The 24,171-nt window shown below is 42.0% G+C and overlaps 1 protein-coding gene across 2 annotated transcripts in view; it reads right to left on the bottom strand.

Moving 5' to 3' along the window:
* LOC126266596 (alpha-1,3-mannosyl-glycoprotein 4-beta-N-acetylglucosaminyltransferase A) overlaps positions 1 to 24,171 on the bottom strand; it is a 705,207-nt gene that overhangs the window by 637,123 nt on the left and 43,913 nt on the right. The gene's annotated exons all lie outside the window — the stretch shown is intronic.

Here is a 24,171-nt window from a genome sequence, read left to right as displayed (position 1 = left end):
CGAGATCCAGGCCGGATGGGCGTTACAAAGGATAGGGCGGATGAGGGATTTATAGGTGTGGAGGATGGTGAAGGGGTTCAGACCCCACGTACGGCCGGAAAGGCGCTTGAGGAGACGGAGTCGGGAGCGTGCTTTGGCTTGGATTGTCCGGAGATGGGGGCTCCAGGAGAGGCGACGGTTGAGGGTGACGCCAAGGTACTTGCCGATGTGCGGCCGAGCGCAGGCCTTTATAGCGCTTCGATGGATGAGAACCTCGGAACTATTTTCCATCACGTGGTTTGACGTACGAAAATAGTTCCAGGATCTGCAACGACCTCTTCCTTATGTTTATGTTGGCCTGTAGTGGCCCCTGGTGTCTTTGCTGTGTTGTTGTTGTGGCCGTTCATCAATATTGCCTGCCGGTTGTGTAGTGCTTCGGTGTGCCTGAGAAGCGGGTAACCCGCGGCTGCAGGCTGTCGGTCTGGTTGCTGATACTCTAGGCGCGGTAATGTCTGGTGGATAAGGCCACAGCAATAAGTACCGCATGGTGTCAGTACTTATCAAGGAATACGTCAGTTATTACATAAGAGGAAGATGAATGGTTGGTAATAAACGTGTGAATTTACACTTTTAGAGACTATGTCACTAATGAACGATGAGAGGTTCGTAAATAAAGTTACTCTAGTCTACATGTGTAAACCAATTAGGTTAGTTACACTGAGTATGATAGGGGTATTTCTTTCACCGATATCGGTCTCGAAATGGCAACATTGTATGACAATATTTTCATTTCATATTTTTTCCCAATTTTCGATAAATATTTGAATTTGGTCTTTTGAAATTTTAGTAGAACATAATTTTACTTTCACTGTGTGAAGGAGTCTTACTACTTCTTGAGCTTCTTTGCGTCCAGTCTTTCTCTTGACTGTGTGAAGCAAGTATAGCTAGCACAGGAACTCCGATTTTTAACGCTTCTTGTGTGTTATATCTTCACAACGGCATTCTTCAAAAATAGTTACTGAAATTGATGAAGAAAAATCTAAATGACAAGTTTCATCTTTGCGGTGGGCAGAGACGAGTGAGGGGAAATGCTGACTAGTGCAGAAATGAAAAAACAGGGAAGTCGACATGAAGAGCTCCTGACAAATCCGATGTGTGACGAAACCTAACGACGGACCCATCGAACATCTTTTATTGTGCCACTAACCTGGAATTACCATTGTCAGCAACGTAGTTATCGCCAAGCGTGAACATGCTTCGTTTTTCTTTCAATTCTTGATCTAAGGGACATAAGCGGACTGAACAGAATATCTAATATAATAAATCAATATTTAAATATACAGCTCTAAAAATGGCTATGGCAGTATATTTACAATGTGCAGCCGATATTGTTTTGGCCGGTGCGTCGACAATTTTCCTTCGATATATCGGTAATTTTTCTCGATATGTCAACGACCGACAATGATATTATTCTAAGTATCTATGTATCGGATTCCCGATATTTTTAAAAATATCAGCAGTCCTAATACCTAGCGATAATGTATGAGAGCAAGATGATGCGCACAATATATGTAGAACTGTCTGTAGATTCTTAATGAAGAATGTGGTGGAATGTTTTTCAAAAATGATAATGACGAATGAATGTGAAAATGGTTCAAATGGCTCTGAGCACTATGGGACTCAACTGCTGTGGTCATCAGTCCCCTAGAACTTAGAACTACTTAAACCTAACTAACCTAAGGACATCACACACATCCATGCCCGAGGCAGGATTCGAACCTGCGACCGTAGCAGTCGCACGTTTCCGGACTGCGCGCCTAGAACCGCGAGACCACCGCGGGCGGCGAATGTGAAAGAAGTACGGAGAACGTGGACCTATTAAGTGATACTGTAAATGACTATAGCAACGAAGGAATGTGGCCTTTCTTGCTGGACACTGTATACGAAATGGAAGTGTCTGGATTGTACTGTAGGGCGTATGCGTTCAAATCGACATAAAAAGAAGGGAAAAACGGGGAGGATGATCCTCATATAACACTGAGAGAGAGAAAACGGGGGAGGAAGCTTACAACTTTCTTCTGCTACGCAAAGTTGGCTGATTAGTTTATGTAGGTATGCTACAGTGCATATCATTCTAAACTGTGGATTTGAAAATTGAAGAAATAGGAACTGAATATTACTTGTGGGCATAGCTGTTAAATAAAAAAGTTTTGTCACGTGGTAGACGATAATTTTGAGCGACATGATAATATATTTAAATAATGGTTAAGCTTCATTGGGACGTGTTTTCTAACAAAAGAGAGATTAATAATGTAACTGTGGAAATAAATGTGCATAAAAAGAAAACCCAGAATGGTCGATCTCCGTCACTCCTATGGCTCACGGTTGTATAGCATTGGGTGTAACCTTGGGTTAACCCACGTCTAGGCACTGAGCGACGTAAGGGGCAGATTACTTCGCAAGCCAAATCGCGATCTGCTCGTAGTTTGATAAAGAGACAGATGTGAGTGCAATCATGGTCCAAAACGTGGGAAATCCTATGTTTAATCATGTGGAAAATACGTTGCAGAAAGCACAGTATGTTTATTACTGGACACCGCTGCCATTTTCGCAACCTGCAAGTGACCAACAATGGCGGAGTGCTGGCAGCCGGGCGAGAATGCTGCGGGTGTCAAGATTCCGTGTCGAGGCCCGCTGCTGCAGGGAGAGCGGTTCCCTGTGCTGCAACCGTGCTTCCTGCAACATATTTTACACACGACCAAACAGAATTTCCCTTATTTTGGACTATAATTGCACCCTCAACTGTCTCTTTACTATAAAGAAGAGCAATTCGCGTGATGGCTTACGAAATAAATTACCACTGTCGCAATAATCGGTGCCTTACACATTCACTCTACAGAAAAATCGATATTTGGCCTGTTGTGCTGTACAGCTGATTCTCAAGACAAGTGCCCACTGACGAGCACTGCACTTAGCCGATAAACTGCGTTTGAAAACAAGAGTAACTTCCTGAAGCGCCTTTTCACACGAAAAACACAACTGGCGCAGTACTATATTACTTAACTCATTATTGGGGGGGGGGGGGGGATTACAGTCTTTCGAAAAACATCGTTTACTATGGGTGAAACGAAAGAGTCCGACCTGACTGACCTGGCAGGTTCACGTTCACTTACATCTGTGTCTACACCCATACTCTGCATCATTGTGAAGTGCATGATGAAGAGCACTTCACATTCTGTCAATTATTAGGGCTAATTCCCGTTCCCTTCACGTATGAAGCACGGGAGGAACGACAGTTCTAATGCTTCTTTTCACCTTGTAATTAAATTAATCTTGTGTTCACGATCCGTACGGAAGCAATACGCAGGGGGTCATAGTGTATTCCTAGATTCAGCATCTTAAGTTAGTGAGATAGTGACAGTTCACTTTTGTATTAATAGTGAGCTTCCCGGTATTCATCCGAGTTGTTTCCATTTTCTTTCCGTTAGTACACAGGAACCTGATGATGGTCTGAGGACCGAAACTAGTTGTACAATAACGAAATTATCAGCAGACTTTAGCGTTAAATCACGACGTTCTTCAAATACTTACTACCTGTTGGGCATTACCTTCTCAAAATATAATCATTTAAGGTTGACCTTGAAACTTTGTTGAGTAGGCTTTCGCGGTATAGTTTTCGCATATCTTCAAGCGTTCGCCAGTTCAGCTTCATCATCCGCGTGACACTGGTGTCTGGGAACATGCGGACACGGAAACTGGCGAACGCCAGACAGTCGTGGACACGTAAGGTTACGTTGCAATTTGCAGCGGCTGCAGGCGGTATTGTTTAAGCTACGCACAGCAGTCACTTAAGAGCTCGATCCTCCATTGTAAATGCGCATACGTACACTATGTGATCAAAAGTATCCGGACACCTGGCTGAAAATTACTTGCAAGTTCGTTATGCCCTCCATTGGTAATACTGGAATTCAGTATGGTGTTGGCACACCCTCACCCTTGATGACAGCTTCCACTCTCGCAGGCATACGTTCAGTCAGGTGCTAGAAGGTTTCTTGAAGAATGGCAACCCATTCTTCACGGAGTGCTGCACTGAGGAGAGGTATTGATGTCTGTCAGTGAGGCCTGGCACGAAGTCGGCGTTCCAAAACATCCCAGAGGTGTTCTATTGGATTCAGGTGAGGACTCTATGCAGTACAGTCCATTACAGGGACGTTATTGTCATGTAACCACTCCGCCACAGGCCCTGCATTATGAACAGGTGCTCGATCGTGTTGAAAGATGCAATCGCCATCCCAGAATTGCTCTTCAACAGTGGGAAGCAAGAATGTTGTTGGAACACCAGTGTAGGCCTGTGCTGTGACAGTGTGACGCAAAACAACAAGGGGTGCAAGTCCCCTCCATGAAAAACACAACCACACCGTAACACCACAGCCTCCGAATTTTACTGTTAGCACTACACACGCTGTCAGACGACGTTCACCGGGCATTCGCCACTCCACATAACGTTTTTCTACGGTTCCTTTGTCCAATGTTTACGCTTCTTACACCAAGCGAGGCGTCGTTTGGCAATTACCGGCGTGATGTGTAGCTTATGAGCAGCCGTTTGACCATGAAATCCCAGTTTACTCACCTCCTGCCTAACTGTCATAGTACTTGCAGTGGATCCTGATGCAGTTTTGAATTCATGTGTGATGGTCTGGACAGATGTCTGCCTATTGCACATTACGGCCCTCTTCAACTATCAGCGGTCTCTGTCAGTCAACTGACGAGGTCGGCCTATACGCTTTTGTGCTGTACGTGTCCCTTCACGTTTCCACTTCACTATCACATCGGAAACAGTGGACCTAAGGATGAGTGTGGAAATCTCGCATACAGATGTATATCGCAAGTGACACCCAATCATCTGACCACGTTCGAAGTCTATGAGTTCCGCGGAGCGCCCCATTCTGCTCTCTCACTATGTCTAATGACTACTGACGTCGCTGGTATGGAGTACCTGGCAGCATAATGCACCTAATATGAAAAACGTATGTTTTGGGGATGTCTGGATACTTTTGATCACATAGTGTATGTGTTCGCTGGTCAAGCGTAAAAATGATGTTTCAAAAGAAACGGGACAGGCAATTGCATTAATCGTTAGTCATATGATAGAATATGGTGTAATATTATTTGGTTTTAAGTATACTTGACGTGGTTTATGGTCTCTGGTCATTTCTTAAGATTTACTTTTCATATTTTTCCATGTTCATAGTAACTGTTTATATGTTTGTGTACAGTTTCTTAATTTCTGTTTAAATTATAAATGTTAGTCATGGGCAGTTTTCTGAAACTGGATTCGTATCTACCATTTAGATACGCCGAGGGAAACATTATCACCACAAAATTGCTACCAAAAATTTTAACATGAAAAACACGAAGTGTTCAAATAATAGTCCACGTATTCTTTTCTATAAACAAGTAGAAAACATTGTCACGATTCCAAATATGCCTGAAACAGCAGTATATGCATCCAAGTACATCATTGCGCTACTTTTTTAAGACCAAACAAAAACCTACGAGGGGCTTTCAATAAGTAATGCAACACTTTTTTCTCAGACAGTTTCGGTTGAAAAAACGCAGAATTTGTTGTGAGACATAGTGGAATACTCTCGCTTCAGTTTCGATAGTTCTGATAGGTGGCGTCACTATGTGGTTACAAGCGAGCTGTCACTGAATTTCTTTTGTTGGAAAACCAGGGCATCGTAGATATTCATAGGGACTTGCGGCATCTGTTACGGAAACGTGGCTGTGAACAGAAACATGGTGAGTCGTTGGGCGAGGCTCTGTCATAATCGCAACAAGGTCGCGCAAACCTGTCCCAACTCCCGTGTGCCGGCTGGCCGCACACAGCTGTGATTCCTTCAATGTTGGCATGACTTTCAGCGTGTTCGTCACCAAAAAACACAAACGAAGTTCTCCTTCTGCATGACAACGTAAGGCCTCACACACGCCTGCCACCCAAAAGGAAATCAGAATACTTTATCGGTCTGTTCTTCCTCATCCACACTACAGCTCGGATCTCGCACCTTCCGAGTTCCACCCGTTTGGTCCAATGAAGGATGCACTTCGCGGGAAGCAGTACGTGGATGACTGGAAGGTTACTGATGTAGCAAGATGTTTACTCCAACGTCGACCAGCAGAGTGGTACCATAAGAACAAACATGTGCTTTCAGTAAGGCAGAGTAAGGCCGACACGTTGGACGGAGATTATGTTGAAAAATAGGTTTTTGTAACCAACAGAGTGGGGAATAATACGATGCATTGTAATCCTGAATAAAACCAACTTGCCCACAGAATAAATATGTTGCATTACTTATTGAAAACCACCGTACTTCCTCAGACTGATTTTTCAAATAGTACTTTAATGCTAAATTCTTTGTCAGCTTAAGTCTATGCAATAATAATTATATTTAATACTACGCAATGTGGATAATGAATGAGTTTCATTTTACACATTTAAACACAAGTTTTACCTTGTTTAATTAAATCATAACAGTATTTCTCAATGCAGCTGCAGAAACTGCTTCCACTTCGTAGAGTATATCGAATTTATGCTATAACCCGTATTCTGTAAAATGCACGTCAATCTCACGAAATTATCACAAATCATTACGAAATCTGGACATCCAGCTACAGCAATACTTTTTTACTTGCGGATTAAATTCCAAATCTACTGTAGCGGCACCACTGTTTAAGATGGCGCGGGCCTGTTGACAGTAAGTTACACTACCAGCGGTTGTGAAGTAGAATGGAGGCCACAGGGCTGTACACCCGCTGAAAAGAGTAAACACAGCGGTTTGCATGGCGCAAGTTACAGGCATAAGGGGCCCACTGGCCTACCTAGTTGTTATGAGTACGTGACTCAGAGCAGCGCGATAGCAAAACAAAGGCGCGCAGCCACATATAAATAGGCGCCGATTCACTAACAAGGCATTGAAGTGTAACAGCTCTCCTGGGCAGCGTGGCGTGTCACACCACCGGCTACACGCTGCAGCAGATGGGGCGCAAGCATTCCAGTTCATAGAAGGTCGCTGGTTCGACCCTCTGAGGCCAACGCGGGGTCCGCAGCCAGCCAGCGGCGGGCCACGCCACGGCTTGCTACTGCGGGCAGTATTGTTGATTCCCAACACACGCCGTAGGCATCCCGAGACGAGGGGCGCAGATTCGGATGCTGGATCGCGGGTGCTTGTTGTCGCCGTGATCTTAGTTAGCCACGCTGGCGAAGAAGCACGCAGCAGACCGCCCTGCGGGTTCTTGCGAGTGGTGCTGCGGCAACAAGGGTGAAGACCACTAAGTCGACTGCAGATGCATCTTGACGTCGCCACAACTCTGCAGCAGTACAAGGCAGACACACAGCAGGGCACTGCACAGGTCCCTGAGGCACCCCACACCAAGCCGTTTCACAGACAGCGAAGTGGTGTCCTCAGCATTGCAGGAACCAGTGACACAGACTGAGAAGGATGGGGGCACTGTAGCTGGTAATAATAAATCACTTGGGAAACTCGGATGAGTTTTAATACGGTGCATCCTGACAGTTTCCATCAATGTCCAACACTTGCTCTACACCACACATTATATTTAAGACTTTTATCTCTATCTGCTTATACTGGTTGCAGCAGAAACCATCAGAAGGTTTAAATTGGACATCATTGTTCAACATGGCCAATACCTGAGAAAGGTAGCGAACCTTGTGACCCGCATACCTTCATGTCCACATTTCTCCGTCATTTCCCATGAAAGAAAAAAATGATCTGTGACTATTCGTGCTGCCCTTCTCTCTATACATTCAATAACCCTGTTAGTCCTATTTCGTATGGGTCCTACAAACTTGGGCAATATTCTAGGAATAGTAATGCGAGTGCTTTGCAAACAGTCGCCTTTGCATTTTCCTAGTATTCTATATATGAACTGAGGTCAGCTAACTGCTTTATCTACGACTGAACCTATTTGATCTTTACATCTCATATCTCTACAAACTGTTACACCAAAGTATTTGTATGAGTGATTCCAACTGGGATGCGTCAATTTTCTTTTCATGCAATACTGTGTTTTCGGAAGTACACAATTTTACATTTATGAACGTTCAAATCAGGATGCCAATTTTTGCAACACTTGGAAATCTTGTCATGATATGAATGAACATTTATGCAGCTTTTTTCAAACATTACTTCACTGCAGGTAATTGCTTCACCTACCAGATTCATTATCTCTGATGCCCCAGAGGTATCTAATTGCCTTCTTTTGCCAAATGACAACTTCTTTTTGCTCCAGGGGAATTCTCTCTTAACAAAACGGCATATGTCAGTTGCCCATAGAAAAAAGCATAGCATGCATTGAGCAATACCTTATCACTAACATAAGACGTTAGTTTACCAAACAAATATGTAACACTTGCTAACTTAGTACAGATATAATTCGTGTGACACTTCCATGTCAATTTCGAGTCAAGATAGATCCCAAGAATTTTAGGTGATGCACACTCGTTTCCATCATCTTTAGTACACACAATGAAAAGAATATTTACAGCCTATTCCATGATTAATACACACTTCATTGATTTGGACCAACGTACTGGCTCCTCTGATATGATCCTTCTTTTCTGCTTTAATGCACGTAAGTCTTTTGCAGCTGTAACGAAAGTTGTATCACATGCGCAGAGTGTGGTATACACAACATATTGCTGGGAAAGTCAACTTACATACACTGTGAAGAGTAAAGGTTCAAAGACAAAACACTGTGTCACACCCTAGTGATATTCAAGTCGTTTGGCCTCATATGTTCAAATGCACAATTTGTTTTCTGTCAGTACGGTGGGATGTGATCAGAAATAGTTCTGAGCCTCTAAGACAATAGCACTACAGTTTTTCTACCAGAATTCTATGCTGACAAAGTCAAACGTCTTGCTGAGACGCACAAGGATCGCATTTAGACACGAAGACCTTATTTCAATAGTGTTGTTGTTGTTGTCTTCAGTCCTGAGACTGGTTTGATGCAGCTCTCCATGCTACTCTATCCTGTGCAAGCTGCTTCATCTCCCAGTACCTACTGCAACCTACATCCTTCTGAATCTGCTTAGTGTACTCATCTCTCGGTCTCCCTCTACGATTTTTACCCTCCACGCTGCCCTCCAATGCTAAATTTGTGATCCCTTGATGCCTCAAAACATGTCCTACCAACCGATCCCTTCTTCTAGTCAAGTTGTGCCACAAACTTCTCTTCTCCCCAATCCTATTCAATACCTCCTCATTAGTTACGTGATCTATCCACCTTATCTTCAGTATTCTTCTGTAGCACCACATTTCGAAAGCTTCTATTCTCTTCTTGTCCAAACTAGTTATCGTCCATGTTTCTCTTCCATACATGGCTACACTCCAAACAAATACTTTCAGAAACGACTTCCTGATACATAAATCTATATTCGATGTTAACAAATTTCTCTTCTTCAGAAACGCTTTCCTTGCCATTGCCAGTCTACATTTTATATCCTCTCTACTTCGACCATCATCAGTTATTTTACTTCCTAAATAGCAAAACTCCTTTACTACTTTAAGTGTCTCATTTCCTAATCTAATTCCCTCAGCATCACCCGATTTAATTTGACTACATTCCATTATCCTCGTTTTGCTTTTGTTAATGTTCATCTTATATCCTCCTTTCAAGACACTGTCCATTCCGTTCAACTGCTCTTCCAAGTCCTTTGCCGTCTCTGACAGAATTACAATGTCATCGGCGAACCTCAAAGTTTTTACTTCGTCTCCATGAATTTTAATACCTACTCCAAATTTTTCTTTTGTTTCCTTTACTGCCTGCTCAATATACAGATTGAATAACATCGGGGAGAGGCTACAACCCTGTCTCACTCCTTTCCCAACCACTGCTTCCCTTTCATGCCCCTCGACTCTTATTACTGCCATCTGGTTTCTGTACAAATTATAAATAGCCTTTCGCTCCCTGTATTTTACCCCTGCCACCTTTAGAATTTGAAAAAGAGTATTCCAGTCAACATTGTCAAAAGCTTTCTCTAAGTCTACAAATGCTAGAAACGTAGGTTTGCCTTTTCTTAATCTTTCTTCTAAGATAAGTCGTAAGGTCAGTATTGCCTCACGTGTTCCAACATTTCGACGGAATCCAAACTGATCCTCCCCGAGGTCTGCATCTACCAGTTTTTCCATTCGTCTGTAAAGAATTCGCGTTAGTATTTTGCAGCCGTGGCTTATTAAACTGATAGTTCGGTAATTTTCACATCTGTCAGCACCTGCTTTCTTTGGGATTGGAATTATTATATTCTTCTTGAAGTCTGAGGGTACTTCGCCTGTCTCATACATCTTGCTCACCAGCTGGTAGAGTTTTGTCATGACTGGCTCTCCCAAGGCCGTCAGTAGTTCTAATGGAATGTTGTCTACTCCCGGGGCCTTGTTTCGACTCAGGTCGTTCAGTGCTCTGTCAAACTCTTCACGCAGTATCGTATCTCCCATTTCGTCTTCATCTACATCCTCTTCTATTTCCATAATATTGTCCTCAAGTACATCGCCCTTGTATAAACCTTCTATATACTCCTTCCACCTTTCTGCCTTCCCTTCTTTGCTTAGAACTGGGCTGCCATCTGAGCTCTTGATATTCATACACGTGGTTCTCTTCTCTCCAAAGGTCTCTTTAATTTTCCTGTAGGCAGTATCTATCTTACCCCTAGTGAGGTAAGCTTCTACATCCTTACATTTGTCCTCTAGCCATCCCTGTTTAGCCATTTTGCACTTCCTGTCGATCTCATTTTTGAGACGTTTGTATTCCTTTTTGCCTGCTTCATTTACTGCATTTTTATATTTTCTCCTTTCATCAATTAAATTCAATATTTCTTCTGTTACCCAAGGATTTCTAGCAGCCCTCGTCTTTGTACCTACTTTATCCTCTGCTGCCTTCACTACTACATCCCTCAGAGCTACCCATTCTTCTTCTACTGTATTTCTTTCCCCTATTCCTATCAATTGTTCCCTTATGCTCTCTCTGAAACTCTGTACAACCTCTGGTTCTTTCAGTTTATCCAGGTCCCATCTCATTAATTTCCCACATTTTTGCAGTTTCTTCAGTTTTAATCTACAGGTCATAACCAATAGATTGTGGTCAGAGTCCACATCTGCCCCTGGAAATGTCTTACAACTTAAAACCTGGTTCCTAAATCTCTGTCTTACCATTATATAATCTATCTGATACCTTTTAGAATCTCCAGGGTTCTTCCACGTATACAACCTTCTTTCATGATTCTTAAACCAAGTGTTAGCTATGATTAAGTTGTGCTCTGTGCAAAATTCTACTAGGCGGCTTCCTCTTTCATTTCTTAGCCCCAATCCATATTCACCTACTATGTTTCCTTCTCTCCCTTTTCCTACACTCGAATTCCAGTCACCCATTACTATTAAATTTTCGTCTCCCTTCACTATCTGAATAATTTCTTTTATTTCATCGTACATTTCTTCAATTTCTTCATCATCTGCAGAGCTAGTTGGCATATAAACTTGTACTACTGTAGTAGGTGTGGGCTTCGTATCTATCTTGGCCACAATAATGCGTTCACTATGCTGTTTGTAGTAGCTTACCACCATTCCTATTTTCCTATTCATTATTAAACCTACTCCTGCATTACCCCTATTTGATTTTGTGTTTATAACCCTGTAGTCACCTGACCAGAAGTCTTGTTCCTCCTGCCACCGAACTTCACTAATTCCCACTATATCTAACTTTAACCTATCCATTTCACTTTTTAAATTTTCTAACCTACCTGCCCGATTAAGGGATCTGACATTCCACGCTCCGATCCGTAGAACGCCAGTTTTCTTTCTCCTGATAACGACATCCTCCTGAGTAGTCCCCGCCCGGAGATCCGAATGGGGGACTATTTTACCTCCGGAATATTTTACCCAAGAGGATGCCATCATCATTCAATCATACAGTAAAGCTGCATGTCCTCGGGAAAAATTACGGCTGTAGTTTCCCCTTGCTTTCAGCCGTTCGCAGTACCAGCACAGCAAGGCCGTTTTGGTTAATGTTGCAAGGCCAGATCAGTCAATCATCCAGACTGTTGCCCCTGCAACTACTGAAAAGGCTGCTGCCCCTCTTCAGGAACCACACGTTTGTCTGGCCTCTCAACAGATACCCCTCCGTTGTGGTTGCACCTACGGTACGGCCATCTGTATCGCTGAGGCACGCAAGCCTCCCCACCAACGGCAAGGCCCATGGTTCATGGGGGGGTACACCACTAATTTTTTTTTTCATTTCGAGATACAGAGGCGTTAACTACAACTGAGTGATGACAATAGAAAGAAATGGTAATTCCTTGCACTAAGCAATGAACTGCAATACTTCAGGTATCTCAGTCGCAGAATTGTCGTCACTCAATTTTGTTTCAGCCTCAATATCTCGAAATGAAGAAAATTCTGTACTACTGAAATAAGGCCTTCATATAATCTCGATTCAAGAGAAGATAGTATAAATGATACAGCATTTTCAGTTGCTTTTAGTGAGAGTCACTAAGAATATTATACACAGTCCGATGTGGACTGATTTGGAGCTGCATGCAATATCGCACTGCTTTTGAAACGCTGCATACAAGACTGATTGGGCGGTAATTACTAGGACAAGACGTTTCATCGTTTTTTGTGCACAGGAAGAACGACTGACATTTATAAGGATGATGGAAAACAGACCCTGTCAAACATCCGCTCTATAAGAGACGATACTGGTTGTACCATTACAGCCACAAATTCTTTGTTCATAAAATTGGAGAGATCATGAATTTCTTTTGATTTTGAGTAATTTAATTTTCCTAATGCAGTTTTAGTATCGTCTGTTTAACCTATTTCCATTTATAGACAGGAATTACTATTCCAAAATTTTGTAGAAAGCGTCTACATGAGCTGAGTTTTAGATGTTGTCATAATGGCTATGTTCTGTTGGAAGTGTTATTCATATTAGCAGTATTAATGAAGAATGTGTTGAAATTATCTGGTCTGATACCAGGATTTATTTTTGCTAATATCTTTACCACCACTGCTACTACTACTGTGATGAATCTTGACAACAGTCCAGGCTGCTTTACATTTTTTTTCTTGGGGAACTTATTAATATAATCATCATTCATCTTTTCCTTGCTTAGTCTCATTTCTGCCCAGTGCTTGTTCTTTAGCCTTAAGTAGTTTGCTCTTTCTGCTTCACTATTCTTTAATTTGTCAAAGGAAATCAGTAAGAGAGCTCTATAGCTTTGTAAATCATGTGTGAACCACTTATGCACAGATGTGAGACCATGTTCCCTGCTGTTCCCTTATCGTTTCTCACTACTTCTTAAGGTTACAAGTTTTGAATGTCTCTGACAAAGCCCTGAAGAACAATGTAAATGCATTTTCAATATGAGTAATTTCAAGCAGAATGCAATTCCAGATTGTCGTCTTTAGTTATGGTCTGCAGTTATCAGTGTTCTCCACATTCAGAAGCCGAATGTACTTCATTTCATTTTAGTTTTTCATTTAACCAGAATCCTTTATGATGTAGTAAAATACATATATTTAACAACCCTATTTCATATTCGCTTATGAGTCCTTAGCCTTACATCAATATTTTTGTCACCATAACTTATTTAAGACATATCTCAAAGGATAGTAATCGTTTCTGTTAAGGCGTGCACAAACACTACAGTATCACTAGCTGTTGTGTGGTATATAGACACAATTATGAGTTTTAAAATGAGCAGTAATACCGCCGCTGTTTCCAGTACAATTTCAATGCAGTAACCATTAACATTACGGGCACTGTAATACTATGCCACTGTTAAACATACGTTGAGCCCCCCTCCCCCTCTTAGTTCTGTGTTCATCTACACTAACCCTTTCTAAGTCAAAACCTTGTGGTACATATAACTGCAGTTTATCTTCACTTAGGCAGTGTTATTATAAATTATATAATGTTCTTTTTAACTCCTAACAAAATACTGAAATCATCAGTTTTATTTTTAAAAAGCTGATATTTATGTGTACAAATAACATTGAGTCATCCTGACAAATGGGTAGGTCTGAATTCTTATACAGCAACACATCAGTTTGCTCACGTTGCTTGTGCATTCTTCTTTGACTTGCTGACTGTGTACCTATACCTATGTCTAGTTCCCTGAAAACACTAGCTGCTGATGGTCATGATCAAATGATTTCCCCAGTGCCAGCCATAAACCATAGTTGGTCCTCTCTGGAAACGTTCTTGTTATACACTCCTGGAAATTGAAATAAGAACACCGTGAATTCATTGTCCCAGGAAGGGGAAACTTTATTGACACATTCCTGGGGTCAGATACATCATATGATCACACTGACAGAGCCACAGGCACATAGACACAGGCAACAGAGCATGCACAATGTCGGCACTAGGACAGTGTATATCCACCTTTCGCAGCAATGCAGGCTGCTATTCTCCCATGGAGACGATCGTAGAGATGCTGCATGTAGTCCTGTGGAACGGCTTGCCATGCCATTTCCACCTGGCGCCTCAGTTGGACCGGCGTTCGTGCTGGACGTGCAGACCGCGTGAGACGACGCTTCATCCAGTCCCAAACATGCTCAATGGGCGACAGATCCGGAGATCTTGCTGGCCAGGGTAGTTCACTTACACCTTCTAGAGCACGTTGGGTGGCACGGGATACATGTGGACGTGCATTGTCCTGTTGGAACAGCAAGTTCCCTTGCTGGTCTAGGAATGGTAGAACGATGGGTTCGATGTCGGTTTGGATGTACCGTGCACTATTCAGTGTCCCCTCGACGATCACCAGAGGTGTACGGCCAGTGTAGGAGATCGCTCCCCACACCATGATGCCGGGTGTTGGCCCTTTGTGCCTCGGTCGTATGCAGTCCTGATTGTGGCGCTCACCTGCACGGCGCCAAACACGCATACGACCATCATTGGCACCAAGGCAGAAGCGACTCTCATCGCTGAAGACGACACGTCTCCATTCGTCCCTCCATTCACGCCTGTCGCGACACCACTGGAGGCGGGCTGCACGATGTTGGGGCGTGAGCGGAAGACGGCCTAACGGTGTGCGGGACCGTAGCCCAGCTTCATGGAGACGGTTGCGAATGGTCCTCCCCGATACCCCAGGAGCAACAGTGTCCCTAATTTGCTGGGAAGTGGCGGTGCGGTCCCCTACGGCACTGCGTAGGATCCTACGGTCTTAGCGTGCATCCGTGCGTCGCTGCGGTCCGGTCCCAGGTCGACGGGCACGTGCACCTTCCGCCGACCACTGGCGACAACATCGATGTACTGTGGACACCTCACGCCCCACGTGTTGAGCAATTCGGCGGTACGTCCACCCGGCCTCCCGCATGCCCACTATACGCCCTCGCTCAAAGTCCGTCAACTGCACATACGGTTCACGTCCACGCTGTCGCGGCATGCTACCAGTGTTAAAGACTGCGATGGAGCTCCGTATGCCACGGCAAACTGGCTGACACTGACGGCGGCGGTGCACAAATGCTGCGCAGCTAGCGCCATTCGACGGCCAACACCGCGGTTCCTGGTGTGCCCGCTGTGCCGTGCGTGCGATCATTGCTTGTACAGCCCTCTCGCAGGGTCCGGAGCAAGTATGGTGGGTCTGACACACCGGTGTCAATGTGTTCTTTTTTCCATTTCCAGGAGTGTACAAGACATACATCAATATTGGCTCCTTCCATGTGCACTTGCCAGAAGTAGCAATATTTTTGCATATTTTCTCTTTTTGTCTCATGTTTCGAAGAATTCCATGTTTTGTGTAGTCTTCTCTTGGTAAAAGTTGTTCATATCAATTAAAGTGATGTAAGCACATGTATGTGCTAGATCCATTATCTGTACACTGCAGGGGAAAAATATTAGTACACCTGGAAAGACGACGTCGATTTTGATCCAATGACGTCATTTGCCACCTGAGGGACAGTAGATGTACTAGTGGTTTTAATGTCATCCGGCAACAGATACCATAGAGGTATAGTTATCATAGTGCCATCAGTGTTACCCTTAATATGCAACGCTCACAGCCAGACGGTTCAGGGTGGTGCAAACGTGTGATGCAAGCAGGAAACCATGCCCAGGAGATGGACTTCTGCTTCCCACAGTCAACTGAACGAGTTCGAAAGGGGTCAAATTGTGACGGGATGGTCGTTTCAGAGAACTGCCACACGTGTTGAACACGATGCCTCAGTTGTGCAACGATGCTGGTACCAGTGTTCAAGTGAACATTGTCACACGTACAGACGAGGTTCTGCACTTCCACGCAGCACAGATGCCCGCCACAATCGTCGTACAGTAAAGGCAGCAGTGGCAGATCGTACAGCTACCACAGCACATACAAGAGGGTTTGTGAGCTCAAATGTGCCAACACAAATTGTTGTGGACTGGTTATTAGCAGTGAGACTATGGGCTCGCACACCTCTAGCCCATCTTCTACTCATGCCACAGCATCCACATGCAAGGCTAGACTGGTCTGTATAGAGCAAGAGAGAGAGCCTGCGCCAACGTCCATTAATAGTTTACCGAGATCAAGTCGGCACTTAACTCTGATCGACGCAAAATAAGACTTAATTGCGGCACAAGTTAACTAAGGTCGGAGCGTCGGTTATCTTTACTTCATCACGCTTGAAATAAAGTAAACACTTAGCACGGCGGCGCGTTTTATGTTTTGGATGGGACAGAGGATAAAGAAATGTTATACACTACATTAATCATGTAAATCGACGCCGTAGTGTTATATCTGTGGAAAGCGGAAATTCTTTCGAAGATTATGGGGGCAGGAAATTTCGAGAGAGATTTCATCTTTCAAAAGAAACAGCATGGCGGTTATTAGGATAAATCTAGGATGATTTCCTGCTTATCGAAACAACCCTCTCCCGCCCATGAAGAGACTGCTAGAGACATTAAAGGCATATGCAACTGGTGTATTTAATATAGTAATTGGTGCCATTGCTGATGTACATAGCACAACATCGCAAAGAATTATCAATGATGGGATCACTGTAGCAATGTCTCCTCAATACATAAAATTTTTTTCCCGAGCAGAATTACACTCCGTGATGGATGATTTCAGATTTCCTGGAGTCACTGGTAGTGTACTCACATAAGAAGTCCTGGGAGGCATAGTGAGAAATTTTTCCGCAATCATATTTTTAATTTAACTGCTGAACATCAGTGACCACAACTTAACCCTTTCGTGGTTGATGGGTCATATATGTCCCACTAAATTTGAGCGCCAGTTCGAGTGTCGGGATATATGTTACCCAGCTCTGCACGGTGCTGCCATCTAGGGACGACTCTACTGAACCTAAGAAAAAAATCGGGACTTCACTGCAAAGGCAATAGAGAAGCGGTGACTACTTTTGTTGACTGGCGTGTATATATGGCCGCTTCAACGCCACTTATTTGTGTCATTCTTCAGTTTTCACCATTTCACACTTTCCAGCGATGTCTGAAGTAAGTAATTCATCTTATTATTAACTTAATAATCATGTTTTAGTACAAATACAGTGTGTAATGTTACTTCTCAGCGACTGTACTATCTTATAATCGAAATAAAGTTAGTAGGACACATGTGTCCCAGCAGACATTATTGTAAAGATTAGCAAGACAATTGATTAATGACCGAACGAGGTGGCGCAGTGGCTAGCACACTGGACTCGCATTCGGGAGGACGACGGTTCAATCCCGCGTCCGGCCATCCTGATTTAGGTTTTCCGTGATTTCGCTAAATCGCTCCAGGCAAATGTCGGGATGGTTCCTTTGAATGGGCACGGCCGACTTCCTTCCCCGTCCTTCCCTAATCCGATGAGACCGATGACCTCACTGTCTGGTCTTCCCCAAACAACCCCAACAATTGGTTAATGGGTATTCATCCGGCAAAAAGAGGGGATCAATGTCCACTTTCTTCCCGGCAAAGAGAGGAGTCTAGTGTGCCAGATAACGTCCGGCTCGCGAACGTAGGCAAACATGTACCGAAAGACAGTGGTACGAGGAAGCGATGCAGATTCTGCAGCACAAACTCTATAGAGAAGAGAACAAAAGTTGTTTGCACTGCTTGTGGTGTACCACTCTGTGCCACAACATGTTTTTCCAAGTTTCACGGCATATGAAGTATTGTAAGTATTGATCATGTATCATGAAAACTGAAACGTAATGAATATTTTTTACACTGGTTCTACACAAATAAAAAGATTACATGCATGTGTAACTTGTAGTTATTTTATTCTCTGCAAAATCCTGTTTATGGCTAAAAAATAAAATTACAAAATCAATCGGTCAGCAGAAAAGGTATCTTGCGTTGGTTCATGGGACATGTGTGTCCCACTTCCTGTTGTGAAAAAATGGAGAACTTAAAAAATATTTTGGTGATGAAAATATAATAATGGGACTGAAAAGAAATTGTAATCACCTTAATATTTTAAAAATCTGTAAAAAATGAATTTTATCCATGAAAGGGTTAATAGTATGGGCTATTGTGGCTCGATGGTCTGGCTCTGTGCACGGCAGTACAATATTTCGTAACTGCGCTCATAGAGCCCAGTTTGAAAATAGGGTACTACTAATAGGTTACTTACTGGGAGATAATGGCCACACATGCAGCCCGTACCAACTAACACCACTTCCAAATCCATAAAATGAAGCAGAACACCGAAACAACAGGATTCACATTAGAACAAGAAACGCTGTGGAGAGACAGCATGGTTTGTGGAAAAGGAGAGTCCCCATTTTATCCGTGGGACTGAGGTATAAACCACAAAAAATAATGGCAATTATAGTGAGTCTGGCTATCCTGCATAATAATGCAAGGAGCGTGACTAAGAAAGAGCCATCAGAAGATCCAGAAATTGCATGGCTGCTGAGTCTGTTACGTAGTCAGAACAGTCCCGACATCGGCGACAATGTTCCAGTGTCTCCTGGTCATGCATCGTGATGACACCCGCCAGGACGAGCAGTTCGCGGCAGTATAATTAACGAACATTTTCACTGAAGTAACTGCTACTTAATACATGTAACACAAGTAATTATTTTTAAATTATTATTGTGTACAAGTTACAAAATATTGAAGTAGACACTGGATACAAAAGTATAATTTTGAGAACCAATAGATTTCTTTATAACAACACAGGATTTATATTATAACTGAATTATTAAATTAAAATTAAAATGATAGTGACGTGGCTAAATATAAAAAATATACATTTGCGTTTTTCCCCTTCGCATCTTACTTTATCTTTCAGTGACAATAATTTTAAATTTTTCATTCTCATTTCTTTGAGCTGCTTCGCTCTCGTCATTTCCTGATGCTCCTGGAGTACTTCAACCTTCTTCCGCAACACACTATCCATTGAAGATCTACATCTACAACCATACTCTGCAAACTACTGTGAAGTGCATGTCAGGGTGTATGTCCCATTGTACCAATTATTGGGATTTCTTCCAGTTCTATCCACGTTTAGAGAGCGGGAATAATGACTGATTGAATGCCACTGTGCGTTTAGATTAGATTAGATTAATACTTGTTCCATAGATCATGAATACGACACTTCGTAATGATGTGGAACGTGTCAGGTTAATAAAAGATGTCTGTACAAGAAATTACATTACACAAAATATTGCATGACACTAATGATTAAGTTTTTTTTTTTTTTTTTTTTTTTTACTTACTTTATATCTAAAAATTCAGCCAATGAGTAGAAGGAGTTGTCATCTAGAAATTCTTTTAATTTATTTTTAAATGTTAGTTGGCTATCTGTCAGGCTTTTGATGCTGTTTGGTAGGTGCCCAAAGACTTTTGTGGCAGCATAATTTACCCCTTTCTGTGCCAAAGTCAGATTTAACCCTGCATAGTGAAGATCATCCTTTCTCCTGGTGTTATAGGTATGCACACTGCTATTACTTTTGAATTGGGTTGGATTATTATCAACAAATTTCATAAGGGAATATATATACTGTGAGGTTACTGTGAGGATCCCTAGATCCTTAAATAGATGTCTGCAGGATGACCGTGGGTGGGCTCCAGCAATTATTCTGATTACACGTTTTTGTGCAATGAATACTTTTCTACTCAACGATGAATTACCCCAGAATATGATGCCATACGAAAGCAATGAATGAAAGTAGGCATAGTAAGCTAATTTACTGAGATTCTTATCACCAAAATTTGCAATAACCCTAATAGCATACGTAGCTGAACTCAGACGTTTCAGCAGACCATCAATGTGTTGCTTCCAGTTTAACCTCTCATCAATGGACACACCTAAAAATTTTGAAAATTCTACCTTAGCTACAGACTTCTGTTCAAATTCTATATTTATTACTGGAGTTTTGCCATTTACTGTACGGAACTGTATATACTGTGTTTTATCAAAATTTAAAGAGAGTCCGTTTGCTGAGAACCACTTAATAATTTTGTGAAAAACATCATTTACAATTACATCACTTAGTTCTTGGTTTTTGGATGTTATTACTATACTTGTATCATCAGCAAAAAGAACTAACTTTGCATCTTCATCAATGTGGAATGGTAAGTCATTAATGTATATCAAGAACAGTAAAGGACCTAAGACCGAACCCTGTGGGACCCCGTGCTTGATAGCACCCCAGTTTGAGGAATCAGCTGTTTTAACATTACACGAACCACTTATTTCAACTTTCTGCATTCTTCCAGTTAAGTATGAATTAAACCATTTGTGCACTGCCCCACTCAAACCATAATGATTTAGCTTATCTAAAAGAATTCCATGATTTACACAATCAAAGGCCTTTGAGAGATCACAAAAAATACCAATGGGTGATGTCCGGTTATTCAGAGCATTTAATATTTGATCAGTGAAAGCATATATAGCATTTTCTGTTGAAAAGCCTTTCTGAAAACCAAACTGACATTTTGTTAGTACTTTATTTTTACAAATATGGGAGGCTACTCTTGAATACATTACTTTCTCAAAAATTTTTGATAGAGCTGTCAGAAGAGAGATTGGGCGGTAGTTGTTGACATCCGACGTATCCCCCTTTTTATGCAATGGTTTTACAATGGCATATTTCAGTCTATCAGGGAAAACACCCTGCTCCAAAGAGCTATTACATACGTGGCTGAGAATTCTACTTATCTGTGGGGAACAAGCTTTAAGTACTTTGCTGGAAATGCCATCAATTCCGTAAGAGCTTTTACTTTTCAGTGAGTTTATTATTTTACTGATTTCAGAGGGAGAGGTTGGTGGAATTACAGCTGTTTCAAACTGTGCAGGTATGGCCTCTTCTATTAATAGCCTTGCCTCTTCTAGTGAAGATCTAGATCCTATTTTCTCCACAACATTTAAAAAATGATTATTCAAAATATTTTCAATTTCTGATTGTTTGTTAGTGCACTTGTCATTCAATTTTATTGCACTAAAGTCTTCCTGTGCTCTTGGTTGCCCTGTTTCCCTTTCAATAATATTCCAAATTGCTTTAATTTTATTATCAGAGTTACTGATCTCAGACATGATACACATGCTTCTGGACTTTTTAATAACTTTTCTTAGTACCGCACAATAGTTTTTATAATATTGAACAATTTCGGGGTCAGTACTCCATCTTGCTGTTAGATACAGTTCTCTTTTGCGGTTGCAAGATATTCTTATTCCTTTAGTTAGCCAAGGTTTTTTATATGTTTTCTTGGAATTATGTTTAACTATTTTCTTGGGAAAACAATTTTCAAATACCCTTAAAAATGTATTGTGAAATAAGTTATATTTCAAGTTTGCATCGGGTTCCTTATACACTTCATCCCAGTCTAGCTGCTGTAGGCTTTCCCTAAAGTTTGCAATATTTATATTGTTAATTGAACGCACTGCTTTGAAAGTCTGATTTATTATACTGCATGGAGCTATGTCATGTACTGTAACAAGCTGTGCACTATGATCTGAAAGACCATTCTCAACAGGATAAGCATTTATGTCCTTAAACTTATCTTGGTCTATAAAAAAGTTATCTATCAATGTACTGCTGTTCTTTGTTATCCGAGTAGGAAAATCAATGACGGAGCTCAAATTGAAAGAACTGAGTAATACTAAAAGGTCATTCTTCCTATTACACTCTTTCAGGGAATCAACATTGAAATCCCCACAAATGATAATTTGCTTCCCCCTGTCTGACAGATAGCACAACAAAGCATCCAAGTTTTCCAGAAATAGCTGGAAATTCCCTGAGGGGGACCTATACACTGTTACAATTATGAAAGTGCCATCCTTTAGTTTAAGTTCAGTGGCACATGCTTCCATATGTTGCTCTACACAAAAATTTTTAGTTTCTAAATTTTTTGCACTGTGGAAGCTTTTGACATATATGGCAACTCCTCCTCTCATCATATTATCTCTACTTACATGTGCAGCTAATTTGTACCCATTGATGCTAACCTTTTGCATATCAGTGACAATGTGATGCTCAGACAGGCATAGTACATCTATTGCATTCTCAGTTTCTATATCTTCTAAACAAAGCAGAAGCTCATCAATTTTATTGTTCAATCCCCCAATATTTTGATGAAATATACTAACATTTTTCATTTTACTTTTGCAACTATCTTGAACTTTTTTGACATCTTTAGTACTTGCATGGCTGAGTTTCCCACTGGACACTGATCTTACACTAAAAAAGAGTTTCCACCATGAGATGTAGTTCCTCCCCCCTTTAAATGTCCTGCTATCAGCCCAGCCAGTTTACCCTTCCCTTTCCTGTTGAGGTGTAGGCCATGTCTTGTATAGTCCCACCTACAGAGTGAATCAACACGAACCACACCAATGTGTGACCCCGCATCAGATCCAAGTAGCCGTTCCAACTCCAAATTAACTCTCCTGACAGAAGAGGTCAAATGAGGTCGGTCGTGGCGCTCCAGAACCGACACAAACCCAACACTGGTATGATTCGATGCCGATGCAATATTTGCCAGGTCACACTCTATGCTGTACCCCGGATCTCTGTCAATACTGTTGCCCGGCCCACCCACAATAACCACGGTGTCTTCCTTAGTAAAACCTTTACATAGTGAACCTAAATCCTCTGTAACCTGCCCAAGTTCAGCACTAGGTTTGAAAAAACTTGTGACCTGGTAATCCAACCCTAATTCATCCTGCAGAAGTTGGCCCACACCCCTAGCATGCGAACTACCTAGCAACAAGACTTTCTTTCTCTTTGCAGACTTCCCTACATTCTTAATCAATTTGCTGCTGAAAGCTTGTTGAGCCCTGTGTACATCTACTTCTGTGAGAGGCTCATCAGTTTCTGACTGAGGCAACAGGTCAAACCTATTTTGTACATTAATAACAAAGCGGTCAGAAGAATTTCTTGGCCTGTTCCTCATGCCTGTTGCCACTTCCCACCCCTGTTTACCCTTCTCCCCCCTTAACCTGCCCAGTTCTCGCCTAGCCTCATCTAACTCAGCCTGAAGGGCAGCAATTTTCCCCTCCTGTTCCACAATCTTCCTATCTCTACTGCATAGCCTACAGAACCACTGATGAGTCTCGCTCATTTTCCCAATTCCCACGCCACTACAGTCGCCCCAATGAAAAAAGTTACTACATCCATCACACCAGACCCCGGAGCTAACGATCCTACGGCACGTCAGGCACTTTACACTCATGGTACAAATCTATTTTAGTGACAGAAAGACAATTAAGTTACCGGAAAACAATGAAAATACGTGTACGAAAAATTAGGCCTACTCGCGACTATGTAAACAGTGGTTCAGAAGTTTTTTACTGGAAATTACTTAAGAGATGACGATACTCTACAGATATAAATGGGCAGCAAACGTATTTAGCACACTAAACTATCAGTAAATGCTCTTAAGATTGCGGTATGAAGTTTAATCTGAAAACTCAAAAGTTCGGCCTGGCCGCGATATGTAAACAAAATGAACTTTACGTGATTACTGTGAAAATACGCGAGTAAGACAAAAACCTTTAATGGTATGCTTGCAGAGCACTATAATTAACGTAATAAATTAGTTTAAAGTGTTAAAAAACAGTTTATTACTACTTAAATTCCTTATCTTGTACAAGAGCTGAGACTCAGACGTCCGTGTAGCAGGCGCAGGGCTACCAACTGTCGTGCTGTAATTTATTCTAATATTCTCCTCACGACCCCTATGCGAAAGAT

The sequence above is a fragment of the Schistocerca gregaria genome, chromosome 4, assembly GCF_023897955.1.
Source record: "Schistocerca gregaria isolate iqSchGreg1 chromosome 4, iqSchGreg1.2, whole genome shotgun sequence".
Taxonomy (NCBI): Eukaryota; Metazoa; Arthropoda; class Insecta; order Orthoptera; family Acrididae; genus Schistocerca; species Schistocerca gregaria.
This window is presented reverse-complemented; position numbering and strand designations above follow the sequence as displayed.